The sequence below is a fragment of the Mercurialis annua genome, linkage group LG6 (genome assembly GCF_937616625.2).
Source record: "Mercurialis annua linkage group LG6, ddMerAnnu1.2, whole genome shotgun sequence".
Lineage (NCBI taxonomy): Eukaryota > Viridiplantae > Streptophyta > Magnoliopsida > Malpighiales > Euphorbiaceae > Mercurialis > Mercurialis annua.
In genome coordinates, this window is record NC_065575.1 from 15,208,535 (window position 1) to 15,222,759 (window position 14,225).

A 14,225-nucleotide genomic window follows, 5' to 3' on the forward strand; every position below is an offset into this window, starting at 1 on the left:
GTTGGCATTAATGGTGGTAGTAGCAGCGAAGAAGTTAAGGCCATATTTTCAAGGGCATACGGTCATCATACGCACAAACCAACCTCTGAGGAAGGCATTGCAGAGGCCAGAAACTTCGGGAAGGATGGTTAGCTGGTCCGTCCAGTTGAGGGAACATGATATACGATATGAGCCGAGGAAAAAATTGAAGGCGCAAGCACTCGCAGACTTTGTGGTAGAGATGACGGAGAAACCAGACACTGAAGAACCCAGAGAAGCAGTTACTTGGAATCTCTACGTAGATGGAGCATCCAATGACCTCGGAGCGGGAGCAGGTGTTGTCTTGGAAGGACCAATGGGAATAACAATCGAGTATGCAGTACACTTGACATTTAAAGCAACCAATAACATGGCAGGTATGATATCAATCTATCATTTAAATATACATACCATTTATCGCAATAAACTAATAGTACTGCAGAATACGAAGCTCTCATAACAGGACTGTCAATTGCGAAAGCAATGAAAACCGAAGTCCTACGAGTCCATAGCGATTCCCAGTTAGTCACATGACAAATAGGAGGACAGTTCCAAGCAAAAGAGGCAAAGATGGCGAAATATATGGAGAAAGCAAAAGACCTCTTGAATGACATAGAGAGATTTGGAGGAGAATGGGAAATCTGCCCCACACCCAGATGATGGTTCTGCGAATGGTAGGGTCTTCTCTTGTCAACCTGAGATCACGAACACGGGTTAGAATGAGTCGGACGTTTGTGTCCGACCACACTCCGATGCCTAAGTCAGAAACCTTGCAAGGTTCAAAGATAAATGACGTAGTTTAAAGAGAATGAATTAGGGTTTACCTTTGGTCTTCGGTCTATTTATATAGAATCCTCTCTCAGTAATCGACTCAAGGTCATCTTGTTGTGATTGTATTTAATTCGGACTCATGCTGGAAAATAGGGATCAGGTCAATCCCAATCTTTCCGGATCCCAAAGATCATATCTGTTAGGATCTGCGTTGTCTGACTAATGACAGCTGTTTGGTATCTGCTGTCTACCGTACTTATTTGACTATATGTACTGGGGTCAACTGCGTATCCATCATTAGCCCCTCCCCTCTCTATTCCGTAGCGCAATCATTTATGGTTGTTTGAAACACTACCCGGATAACTTAAATGCAGGGAAACCTTAGTTATGAAGTAGTTATCCTATTTTCATGCCGCGTGGCCCACTATTTGAAATTTCAATAATTTGAAAATCAAAATCAAATAATACCCGTCCTTTCCGTTTCTTACGCTATCTCCCTTCTCCACGTGTTCTTTCTTACCTTCCCTTATAACTGCTTCTCTTTCTTCTTTCTCCCATTACCTCTTTCATTCTAGCAAGTTTCTGTTTTCTCCCTTCTTTTTTGCAAATTTCTACTTTCTTCTTTCTTTCTTGGCGACCGTCCCCTCCATTTTTACCAGGTATTTTCTTTCTCCTTTTTATTTTTATTTTCCTCGCATCATGACTCGCACCCGTTCTAGTGTTGCCACTCCTTCTTCTGGGACCACTGTAGATTACCGTAGGGATTTAGTTGAGTTTACCTCTAAGATTGATGACGGTATGCTTCCTGGTATACGCGAGACATACGACATTCCCTTTGATTACACTTTGCATTCCTGTGATCCATCCTTTAGTGCTAACTATCGCCCTGACGCCCATCGTATTGTCGTTTATAAAGAACAGTTTTGAGGTGGTCTTCGTTTTCCTCTCACTCATTTCCTTCATGATTTCGTTCTTACCCACAAAATACCTCTAGGACAAATTCATCCAAATGCTATCCGGTTGTTGTGTGCGTTTGCTGAACTGGTTCATCATAAAGGTCTTATTCCCACCTTAGGTTTAGTGGCCGAAGTGTTTAATGTTTCCCGGCGAGCCAACGAGTTTTACCTTTATCTTCCTTTTGTTCGTGGCAAGCGTCTGCTTGCTGGTCTTCCTAAACTCAATAAGGGTTGGCAAAACTTGTTCTTCTGTGTTGGTCATGAAAATGCATTTGCTTCCTTTCCCCTTGTTTGGTTGGACAAACCTTTAAAAATTTCTGTTACTAAACCTCCGAAGAAGGACCTGCTTCTTCTGGAACAGCTTATTGGTGCTGCGCGCATCAAATGTTTCAATGCTCCTGGCCTTGTTAACAATTACTTGGCCCGCTTGTTTCCTGAGTACGCTCCCCTTGTGGATAATTCTGGTGGATCCCCAGATCCTAGTGCGGGTAGCCAATCTCTTCAGTTGAATGGAGATATGGATACGTGGAGGCAGGTACCCGTTCATGACATTTTTGATAAGTTTGATGCTTCCTTGCTGCATGTAAGTATTTCTTTCGTTAATTTCCTATTCTTCTTCTTACTTTGCTTGTTATGCTATCGTGACTTATCTATTATTTTTTTTAGGTGGTTCAAGGTGTCTCCCTTCTGCGTCAGCAGAAGGATCACTTGGTGGAAAAGTATGAACAAGAGCTTGCATCTCTGCGAAAGTCTACGCAGGCGGAGATGCAGAAGCTGAAAAACTCTCTCCAAGCGGCTGTTGACAAAGGCAAGATCTTGGAGCGAAAAGTTGCTGATCGTGACGCTTCTCTTTTGGAGGTGCAACGGGTTCGCGATAGGTTACTGTCTGAGCAAAAAGAGAATAGAAAAGATGTGAATGCCTATATTTCTGGCTGTTTAACCGACTTCTGTGCTACTGCTGTTGGGGTGGTTCGTCAAGACTATCCTGACTACGATATTGGGAAGTTCTTAGCTATTGATCTCCGTGCCTTGGGTCAGCGCGTCATGGCGAAGACAGCTGCTAAGAAGAAGCTGTCTGTAGATGCTTCTACGGAGAAAAGGGTTGCTTCTGCGCCTCTAACACCGCGTTCAGCGTCTGGGGCTACATCGACGTCTGATGATGGATTGGCGTTTGACAAGCCTCCACCTTCTGAGACTGCGGCCCTTAAGAGCGCAGATGATGTTGAAAAGGAGGTTACCGAAGAGCTTCCTACAGCTGATTCTTCTGTTCTGGTTGAGCGTCCTTCTGATACTATTCCTAAAGATACCCTTGGCGTGGATGCTGTTCCAGAGAAAGTGCTGTCTGCTGGAGAGGAAGATGTTCCTGTCACCGAGACTGCGCCTTCTGCGGAGGAAGTGGTGTAGGCTGTGAAGCCCTTCTTTTATATACTTATTCTTTTAAGCTAGCTTTCTTTTGTAATTGCCTTTTGGACAAAAACTTCTTAGTTCTTTCTTTTGTTTGGGGTACTTACGTTTTATTTGAACTGGCCCACTATTTTTAGAACTGTTATTTTTCGTAATTACTGATGCAATTTAAGTTTAAAGGGAAAATAACAGATGCCATGCTTTATTAAACTTTTAGAATGATAGCAAATACATCTACTGGAAATACTTCTTCATGTCATTAATATTCCATGTTCGGGGGAGAATCTGCCCTTCTAGGTGAGCGATTTTGTAAGCCCCTTTGCCTACTACTTCTACGACTCGAAATGGTCCATCCCAATTGGCTCCTAGTTTGCCAACTCCTGCTGCTCCTTTACCAATTTCTGCCTTCCGGAGTATCAAATCTCCTACTATGAAGCTTTTTCCTTTTACCTTGGCGTTGTGGTATTTAGCCATCTGCCTCCGGTATGCTTCAGCTTTTACAGCTGTCTGGTGTCTTCTTTCTTCCAAAAGATCCAGACATAATCGCATGGATTCTTCATTCTTTTCTTCATCAAAAACTTGAACTCTTAGTGAAGGCATGCCGATTTCTACTGGTAATACAGCTTCTGTGCCATACACCAGACTGAAGGGGGTTTCTCCGGTGGCCTTTCTGGGTGTGGTGCGGTACGCCCAGATGACTTTGTACAGTTCATCAATCCATCTCCCCTTCAGATCATCGAGTCTCTTCTTTATTCCTGTGAGGATAGTTCTGTTGGTGACTTCTGTAAGTCCATTCGTCTGCGGGTGGGCTACTGAGGTGAACTTCAGCTTTATGTTCAACCCTTCACAGTATGCTCTGAACTTGCGGCAATCGAATTGCTTTCCGTTGTCAGTGACTAAGGAATGTGGTATGCCAAACCTGTCTATTTATATTAGCAACATGCAAATTTATACAAGTATATGATAAAAAAATATAAAATGTTTTACCTTCCCATGACTTCTCTTGATAGCCAAGTTTGGATCTTCTCCGTAGTGATCGTCTTCATTGGCTCTACCTCCACCCATTTGGTGAAGTGATCTACGGCTACCACGATGAACTTTACTTGTCCCCGCGCTGGGGGGAAGGGTCCCAGTATATCTACGCCCCAAGTCATGAATGGCCATGGACTACCGATGGGGTGTTGCTCAGATGCGGGTGTTCGTATCACTGCGCCGAACTTCTGACACTTATCACATTTAAGTACTAGGTCTTCTGCATCCTTCTTCATTGATAACCAGTAGAATCCTTGTAAAGATGCTTTCCTAACCAGGGCTGCTGACGCCACATGGGCTCCGCAGATCCCCTTATGGATTTCCTGCAGAACATATAGACCCTCCGTCTTGGTCAGGCATCGAGACCATGGGTGCGTAGCTGATGCCCTGTAGAGTACTCCTTCTAGGACTGAGTACGACGCTGACTGTCGAACTACCTTTGCGGCTTCAGCTGTTTGCTCTGGTAGAATGCCTTCTGTTAGGTATGCCAGTAGTTTCTGCATCCAGGTGTCCACCTCTTCTATAGGTAACACTTCCTTCTCCGTATCTACGGAAGAAGTCGAACGCTCCTCTGTCATTTTCATCTCCATGAAACGCTGGTTCTTTGCGGCTGCTGCTTTGGCGATTGCATCCGCGGCTGCGTTCTCTTCTCTGGGTATGGGGCAGATTTCCCATTCTCCTCCAAATCTCTCTATGTCATTCAAGAGTTCTTTTGCTTTCTCCATATATTTCGCCATCTTTGCCTCTTTTGCTTGGAACTGTCCTCCTATTTGTCCTGTGACTAACTGGGAATTGCTATGGACTCGTAGGACTTCGGTTTTCATTGCTTTCGCAATTGACAGTCCTGTTATGAGAGCTTCTTATTCTGCAGTACTATTAGTTTATTGCGATAAATGGTATGTATATATAAATGATAGATTGATATCATACCTGCCATGTTATTGGTTGCTTTAAATGTCAAGTGTACTGCATACTCGATTGCTATTCCCATTGGTCCTTCCAAGACAACACCTGCTCCCGCTCCGAGGTCATTGGATGCTCCATCTACGTAGAGATTCCAAGTAACTGCTTCTCTGGGTTCTTCAGTGTCTGGTTTCTCCATCATCTCTACCACAAAGTCTGCGAGTTCTTGCGCCTTCAATGTTTTCCTCGGCTCATATCGTATATCATGTTCCCCCAACTGGACGGACCAGCTAACCATCCTTCCCGAAGTTTCTGGCCTCTGCAATGCCTTCCTCAGAGGTTGGTTAGTGCGTATGATGACCGTATGCCCTTGAAAATATGGCCTTAACTTCTTCGCTGCTACTACCACCATTAATGCCAACTTGTCAATTGTCGGGTAATTTAACTCTGCGCCTTTCAACGTTCTGTTGGAGTAGTAAATGGGCAGCTGCTCTTCTTCTTCCTCTCTTACTAGTACCGACGCAATCGTTTCTTTACCTGCTGATAGGTACAAGTACAAAATTTCTCCTGCCTTTGGGCGACTGAGTAACGGTGGGCTGGTCAAAAAGACTTTCAATTCTTCGAAAGCTTTCTGACATTCCTCATTCCATTCGAACTTCGTCATGTTGCGCAGTTGCTTGAAAAAGGGGAGACATCTCTTTGCAGACGAAGAAACAAATCGCCCCAACGCTGTCACCCTTCCGTTTAGTTTTTGGACTTCTCTGATGCTTCGCGGTGCTACCATGTCTAGGATGACTTGAATCTTTTCTGGGTTTGCCTCTATGCCTCTCTGACTCACTAAGTACCCCATGAACTTCCCGGCTTTAATGCCGAACGCGCACTTCTCCGGATTTAGCTTCATGTTAAATTTGTTCAGTACCGCAAAGGTTTCTTCCAGGTCCTTGGCGTGCTCTTCAGGTGTACTGCTTTTTATGATCAAGTCGTCCACATAGACCTCTATGTTCCTTCCCAGTTGATCCTTAAACATGAAGTTCACCAGTCGTTGGTACGTTGCTCCCGCGTTTTTCAGCCCAAATGGCATGACGTTGTAACAATACGTTCCCAAGTCGGTAGTGAAAGCTGTCTTCACCTGATCTGCTTCGTTCATTGGTATCTGATGATAACCCTGTTTAGCGTCTGCAAGACTATACAGCTGGTAGCAAGCTGTTGAATCTACCAGCTGATCGATATTCGGCAGCGGATAGCTGTCCTTTGGGCATGCTTTGTTTAAATCCGTGAAATCTACGCACATGCGATATCCTCCATTTGCTTTTTTCACCAAGACGACGTTAGCAACCCATTCCGGGTACATCACCTCCCTTATGAACTTGGCTGCCTCCAACTTCCTGACCTCTTCCTCTATGACCTTCCTACGATCTTCTACGAACCGTCTCTTCTTCTGTACTACTGGTTTGGCGTCTTTATAAATAGTCAATTTATGGGATGCTATCGCTGGGTCTATTCCCACTACTTCTGAGGCATCTGCGGCAAAGGTGTCTCCATTCTTCTGCAATACACTTTTGATCTCTACATCAACAGCCTCTGGTATTTCTGTCCCGATCATCACTGCTTTCTTCTGGGTGATCTGGAATTCCATCATGTTGCCCACTGGGGCATTCCTATCTCCTTCTTCTTCTTCTGGATCCTCAGGGAATGCCTCAATGTTCAGACTTTCGCCTTTTTCTTCAGTGATCAAGTTGCATTCTCGTGCGGCTAACTGGCTCCCTTTTACGGTTACTATCCCTTCTTCGTCTGGAATTTAAAGTGTCAGCCATCTGATGCTGGTCACTGCGCCACACTGGTACAGGAAAGGCCTTCCCAAAATGGCGTTGTATGCCAAAGGGATATCCACTACATTGAAAACTGCTGTCATGGTCTTTAGTGGCCTTTCTTCTGCTTCTCCCAGAATTATCTCCAGCTCTACCATCCCTTCCGGTCTGATAGGCTTTCCTCCTAAGCCAACCAACGGCACGGAAACCTGTCTGAGATCCGTTACCGATCCCCTTATCCCCCTAAAGACTTGCAAGGTAAGGAGGTTAACTGCGCTTCCTTCGTCCACCAGGATCCTCATTACTCTAAAATTGTTAATCAATGCTTTGATTACTAGCGCGTCGTTGTGCGGTTCCTGCACATGCCTCCCATCTTCTGGTCCAAAGGTGACTAACGGCAGCTCCTCTGCGGATGCTCTAGTGCTTATCGAGTACACGCCCTTACGTATCTTCTTCTTCTGTGCCTTTGAATAGGGTTCCCCCCCTTCTATCATGTTGATCACGCCCATGGGTTCTTTGAATCTTTTGTTTGCCTCTTCTTTTTCCACATGTTCTGGTTTCCTTTTTTTTGCACTTCCTTCTGTGCGTACAAACTTCTTCAATACTCCTGACTGGATCAACTGTTCTATCTCCCGTTTCAAGTCCCAGCATCTATCTGTGTCGTGGCCATATCCTTCATGGAATCTGCAATACTTGCTCTTGTCTCTCTCTTTGTCTGGGTGTAGCTTTCTGGGTGCATTGTACATGACTCTATTGTTCTTCATCCAGCTGAATATTTCCACTGGTGCTCTATTCAAAGGTGTGAAGTCAAATGGCTTGTTTCCTCTTCCAAATCTCTGCGTTCTGTCGTCTCCTCCTCTACTGCGGTATCTCTCTGGTTTGTCTTCCTCATTTTGTTTTGTCAGTGTTCTTCTTGCCTCATCCAATTCTACGTACTTATGTGCTATTGCCATCAATTCTTGGAAAGTGGAAGGCTTTTTCATTAAGATCTTATCTCTCAGTCGTTCGAACCTTGTTCCCATCTTCATGGCCTCTATGGTTGTATCATGGTTTAGGTGCTCTATCTGGACTGCTTCTTTATTGAATCTCTCCACGAAGTTCTTCAACGTCTCGCCTTCACCCTGTCGGCACTTCCGTAGATCACTTGAGTTCTTCTGCAGCGGGATGTTTGTGCGGAAACGCCCTTTGAATGCCGTTGCTAGTTCTGCAAACGTTCCGATGGTATTGGACTTCAGTCCGAGGTACCATTTATGCGCTGATCCCTTGAGGGTGGCCGGGAATACTCTGCACAGCATCGGATCTGAAACATCTTGAAGCAACATTATCGTTTTTAATTTTGAGATATGGCTTTTTGGGTCTCCGGTCCCATCGAAGGGCTCAAACGTTGGTAGTTTGAAACGAGAAGAGAATTTCACGTCTAATACCTCCCTTTTCAGTGGTGAAAAATCGTCTCCTCCTTCATCGTCTTCGTAGCTATCCTTCTGGTACTTTCTCATCGCATGCTTAATCTTCTCATCCAGAGTGTTCTTTTCTCCAACGGCTCTTCTTCTGTTTGAAGAGTGGCTTTCTGCGTCTCGTTCCTTCCGTCTACCTCCTCCTTCTTCCTTCTCCAGGTCTACGTATTCTCTCTGCTTCTTCACGACTTCTTCATCCCTTGCTTTTTCGCCTTGCTGTGCGTCCTCCCCTCCTTTTTCCTTTCCCACGTCTCCTGGGAGTGGTGCAGTGAGAACACGCCGGGGGGCCGTTTCTTTATCTTTCCGTGCGTCTTTGTCTCGCCCTCTTGGGATTGGTTCCGACTGTTGCCTTCTCTGAGCTGGTGCTTTTTCTGCCTCTACAGTCTTCTCCTTCGTGATTCCAATCAGTCTATCTTGGAAGTCGTTAAAGCTCTTCATCACCGCCTCATGGTAGAGCGGTGGTAGCTGGGCTCCTGGTGGTACATATGGTGGAATGTATCCAGCTGTTGCCGCTGTGACGGTTCCTTCTACGTCTAGGGACGGAAAAGGAATTGGTGCGGTGGGTCTTTGATATCCCTGGTGATACTGGCTACCCCATGGGGTATACGTCTGCGGCCAACTTGCCGCGTTTTGATTATACAGGGGCGATGGATAATACATGTTCTGCGGTGTATAATAATTCCAAGGAGGAAATACCTGACTAGTTCCGGGTAGTTGCGCTCCTCTGCCCATCAATCCTGCTGTTGATCCGGGTATGGAAACCAGTGGTGTGATGCCCGCACTTGCGGCTCCAGTCCCCCTTGGGATTCCTGAGCTTGTCCTCAAAGGACCCGTCGTTCCCGCAGTTCCCGCCGGAGGTGGGCGAAGGGGAAAGACTATTCCGTCTGTTCTTGCTAGTAGAGTTGGATTGCTGCCTCCGGCCATCTCTCTATCTCTGACTCCGACTCCAGGTGGTGGTGGTTCATCATGGTTGTCCATGAGTTTGTTTCAGTTCGTAGAACCAAAATTGATTGATTTTTAGGAAAGAACAATCGTTTCCCACAGACGGCGCCAAATGATGGTTCTGCGAATGGTAGGGTCTTCTCTTGTCAACCTGAGATCACGAACACAGGTTAGAATGAGTCGGACGTTTGTGTCCGACCACACTCCGATGCCTAAGTCAGATACCTTGCAAGGTTCAAAGATAAATGACGTAGTTTAAAGAGAATGAATTAGGGTTTACCTTTGGTCTTCGGTCTATTTATATAGAATCCTCTCTCAGTAATCGACTCAAGGTCATCTTCTTGTCATTGTATTTAATTCGGACTCATGCTGGAAAATAGGTATCAAGTCAATCCCAATCTTTCCGGATCCCAAAGATCATATCTGTTAGGATCTGCGTCTACTGACTAATGACAGCTGTTTGGTATCTGCTGTCTACCGTACTTATTTGACTATATGTACTGGGGTCAACTGCGTATCCATAACCAGAGAAGAGAACGCAGTCGCGGATGCAATCGCCAAAGCAGCAGCCGCAAAGAACCAGCGTTTCATGGAGATGAAAATGACAGAGGAGCGTTCGACTTCTTCCGTAGATACGGAGAAGGAAGTGTTACCTATAGAAGAGGTGGACACCTGGATGCAGAAACTACTGGCATACCTAACAGAAGGCATTCTACCAGAGCAAACAGCTGAAGCCGCAAAGGTAGTTCGACAGTCAGCGTCGTACTCAGTCCTAAAAGGAGTACTCTACAGGGCATCAGCTACGCACCCATGGTCTCGATGCCTGACCAAGACGGAGGGTCTATACGTTCTGCAGGAAATCCATAAGGGGATCTGCGGAGCCCATGAGGCGTCAGCAGCCCTGGTTAGGAAAGCATCTTTACAAGGATTCTACTGGTTATCAATGAAGAAGGATGCAGAAGACCTAGTACTTAAATGTGATAAGTGTTAGAAGTTCGGCGCAATGATACGAACACCCGCATCTGAGCAACACCCCATCGGTAGTCCATGGCCATTCATGACTTGGGGCGTAGATATACTGGGACCCTTCCCCCCAGCGCGGGGACAAGTAAAGTTCATCGTGGTAGCCGTAGATCACTTCACCAAATGGGTGGAGGTAGAGCCAATGAAGACGATCACTACGGAGAAGATCCAAACTTGGCTATCAAGAGAAGTCATGGGAAGGTAAAACATTTTATATTTTTTATCATATACTTGTATAAATTTGCATGTTGCTAATATAAATAGACAGGTTTGGCATACCACATTCCTTAGTCACTGACAACGGAAAGCAATTCGATTGCCGCAAGTTCAGAGCATACTGTGAAGGGTTGAACATAAAGCTGAAGTTCACCTCAGTAGCCCACCCGCAGACGAATGGACTTATAGAAGTCACCAACAGAACTATCCTCACAGGAATAAAGAAGAGACTCGATGATCTGAAGGGGAGATGGGTTGATGAACTGTACAAAGTCATCTGGGCGTACCGCACCACACCCAGAAAGGCCACCGGAGAAACCCCCTTCAGTCTGGTGTATGGCACAGAAGCTGTATTACCAGTAGAAATCGGCATGCCTTCACTAAGAGTTCAAGTTTTTGATGAAGAAAAGAATGAAGAATCCATGCGATTATGTCTGGATCTTTTGGAAGAAAGAAGACACCAGACAGCTGTAAAAGCTGAAGCATACCGGAGGCAGATGGCTAAATACCACAACGCCAAGGTAAAAGGAAGAAGCTTCATAGTAGGAGATTTGATACTCCGGAAGGCAGAAATTGGTAAAGGAGCAGCAGGAGTTGGCAAACTAGGAGCCAATTGGGATGGACCATTTCGAGTCGTAGAAGTAGTAGGCAAAGGGGCTTACAAAATCGCTCACCTAGAAGGGAAGATTCTCCCCCGAACATGGAATATTAATGACATGAAGAAGTATTTCCAGTAGATGTATTTGCTATCATTCTAAAATTTTAATAAAGCATGGCATCTGTTATTTTCCCTTTAAACTTAAATTACATCAGTAATTACGAAAAATAACAGTTCTAAAAATAGTGGGCCAGTTCAAATAAAACGTAAGTACCCCAAACAAAAGAAAGAACTAAGAAGTTTTTGTCCAAAAGGCAATTACAAAAGAAAGCTAGCTTAAAAGAATAAGTATATAAAAGAAGGGCTTCACAGCCTACACCACTTCCTCCGCAGAAGGCGCAGTCTCGGTGACAGGAACATCTTCCTCTCTAGCAGACAGCACTTTCTCTGGAACAGCATCCACGCCAAGGGTATCTTCAGGAATAGTATCAGAAGGACGCTCAACCAGAACAGAAGAATCAGCTGTAGGAAGCTCTTCGGTAACCTCCTTTTCAACATCATCTGCGCTCTTAAGGGCCGCAGTCTCAGAAGGTGGAGGCTTGTCAAACGCCAATCCATCATCAGACGTCGATGTAGCCCCAGACGCTGAACGCGGTGTTAGAGGCGCAGAAGCAACCCTTTTCTCCGTAGAAGCATCTACAGACAGCTTCTTCTTAGCAGCTGTCTTCGCCATGACGCGCTGACCCAAGGCACGGAGATCAATAGCTAAGAACTTCCCAATATCGTAGTCAGGATAGTCTTGACGAACCACCCCGACAGCAGTAGCACAGAAGTCGGTTAAACAGCCAGAAATATAGGCATTCACATCTTTTCTATTCTCTTTTTGCTCAGACAGAAACCTATCGCGAACCCGTTGCACCTCCAAAAGAGAAGCGTCACGATCAGCAACTTTTCGCTCCAAGATCTTGCCTTTGTCAACAGCCGCTTGGAGAGAGTTTTTCAGCTTCTGCATCTCCGCCTGCGTAGACTTTCGCAGAGATGCAAGCTCTTGTTCATACTTTTCCACCAAGTGATCCTTCTGCTGACGCAGAAGGGAGACACCTTGAACCACCAAAAAAAAATAATAGATAAGTCACGATAGCATAACAAGCAAAGTAAGAAGAAGAATAGGAAATTAACGAAAGAAATACTTACATGCAGCAAGGAAGCATCAAACTTATCAAAAATGTCATCAGCGGGTACCTGCCTCCATGTATCCATATCTCCATTCAACTGAAGAAACTGGGAGTACAGACCAGACACATCCGCGTCATGAATGGACGCAGAACCAAGGTGCTCTTCAATCCAGGCGCGAGGATCAGGACACAAATCCATGTCAAGCTTTCGGCGTTTCGCAGACGCCTGTTTCAACCGAGTAGAGGGCTCAGGCACCTTTCTGGAGGAAGAATCCCCTTTCTTCATAGGAGGTTTGTTCAGCGCAGACCGCGACGCAGGCATTGTTTGAGAGCCCCCAGACGCAGACGCAGTGGGAGTAGAAGAAGCAAGAGCAGACGCAGAAGGCGTTACACCAGGAAACTCCTCCACAACAATCTTGATGTCATCTAGATAGTTCATTTCTGGAGGCACAGCAAAAGCAGATCAATACACATAATAAAAATTACAAAAACTGAGAGATTAGCATACCCTTTTCAGAAGAACTTAGATCCATAAGTGACGCAGATTCGGTAGGTTCGTGAGAAAGAGATTGGCTACCCACACTAGGATCTGGGGATCCACCAGAATTATCCACAAGGGGAGCGTACTCAGGAAACAAGCGAGCCAAGTAATTGTTAACAAGGTCAGGAGCATTGAAACATTTGATGCGCGCAGCACCAATAAGCTGTTCCAGAAGAAGCAGGTCCTTCTTCGGAGGTTTAGTAACAGAAATTTTTAAAGGTTTTTCCAACCAAACAAGGGGAAAGGAAGCAAATGCATTTTCATGACCAACACAGAAGAACAAGTTTTGCCAACCCTTATTGAGTTTAGGAAGACCAGCAAGCAGACGCTTGCCACGAACAAAAGGAAGATAAAGGTAAAACTCGTTGGCTCGCCGGGAAACATTGAACACTTCGGCCACTAAACCTAAGGTGGGAATAAGACCTTTATGATGAACCAGTTCAGCAAACGCACACAACAACCGGATAGCATTTGGATGAATTTGTCCTAGAGGTATTTTGTGGGTAAGAACGAAATCATGAAGGAAAGGAGTGAGAGGAAAACGAAGACCACCTCGAAACTGTTCTTTATAAACGACAATACGATGGGCGTCAGGGCGATAGTTAGCACTAAAGGATGGATCACAGGAATGCAAAGTGTAATCAAAGGGAATGTCGTATGTCTCGCGTATACCAGGAAGCATACCGTCATCAATCTTAGAGGTAAACTCAACTAAATCCCTACGGTAATCTACAGTGGTCCCAGAAGAAGGAGTGGCAACACTAGAACGGGTGTGAGTCATGATGCGAGGAAAATAAAAATAAAAAGGAGAAAGAAAATACCTGGTAAAAATGGAGGGGACGATCGCCAAGAAAGAAAGAAGAAAGTAGAAATTTGCACAAAAGAAGGGAGAAAACAGAAACTTGCTAGAATGAAAGAGGTAATGGGAGAAAGAAGAAAGAGAAGCAGTTATAAGGGAAGGTAAGAAAGAACACGTGGAGAAGGGAGAGAGCGTAAGAAACGGAAAGGACGGGTATTATTTGATTTTGATTTTCAAATTTTTGAAATTTCAAATAGTGGGCCACGCGGCATGAAAATAGGATAACTACTTCATAACTAAGGTTACCTTGCATTTAAGTTATCCGGGTAGTGTTTCAAACAACCATAAATGATTGCGCTACGGAATAGAGAGGGGAGGGGCTAATGATGGATACGCAGTTGACCCCAGTACATATAGTCAAATAAGTACGGTAGACAGCAGATACCAAACAACTGTCATTAGTCAGTAGACGCAGATCCTACTTGGATCAGTTCGTGATCGTGTTCATCGACGACATTTTAATTTATTCACGTACAGAAGAAGAGCATGCATAACATTTGCGAATAGTATTACAGCCGCTAAGAG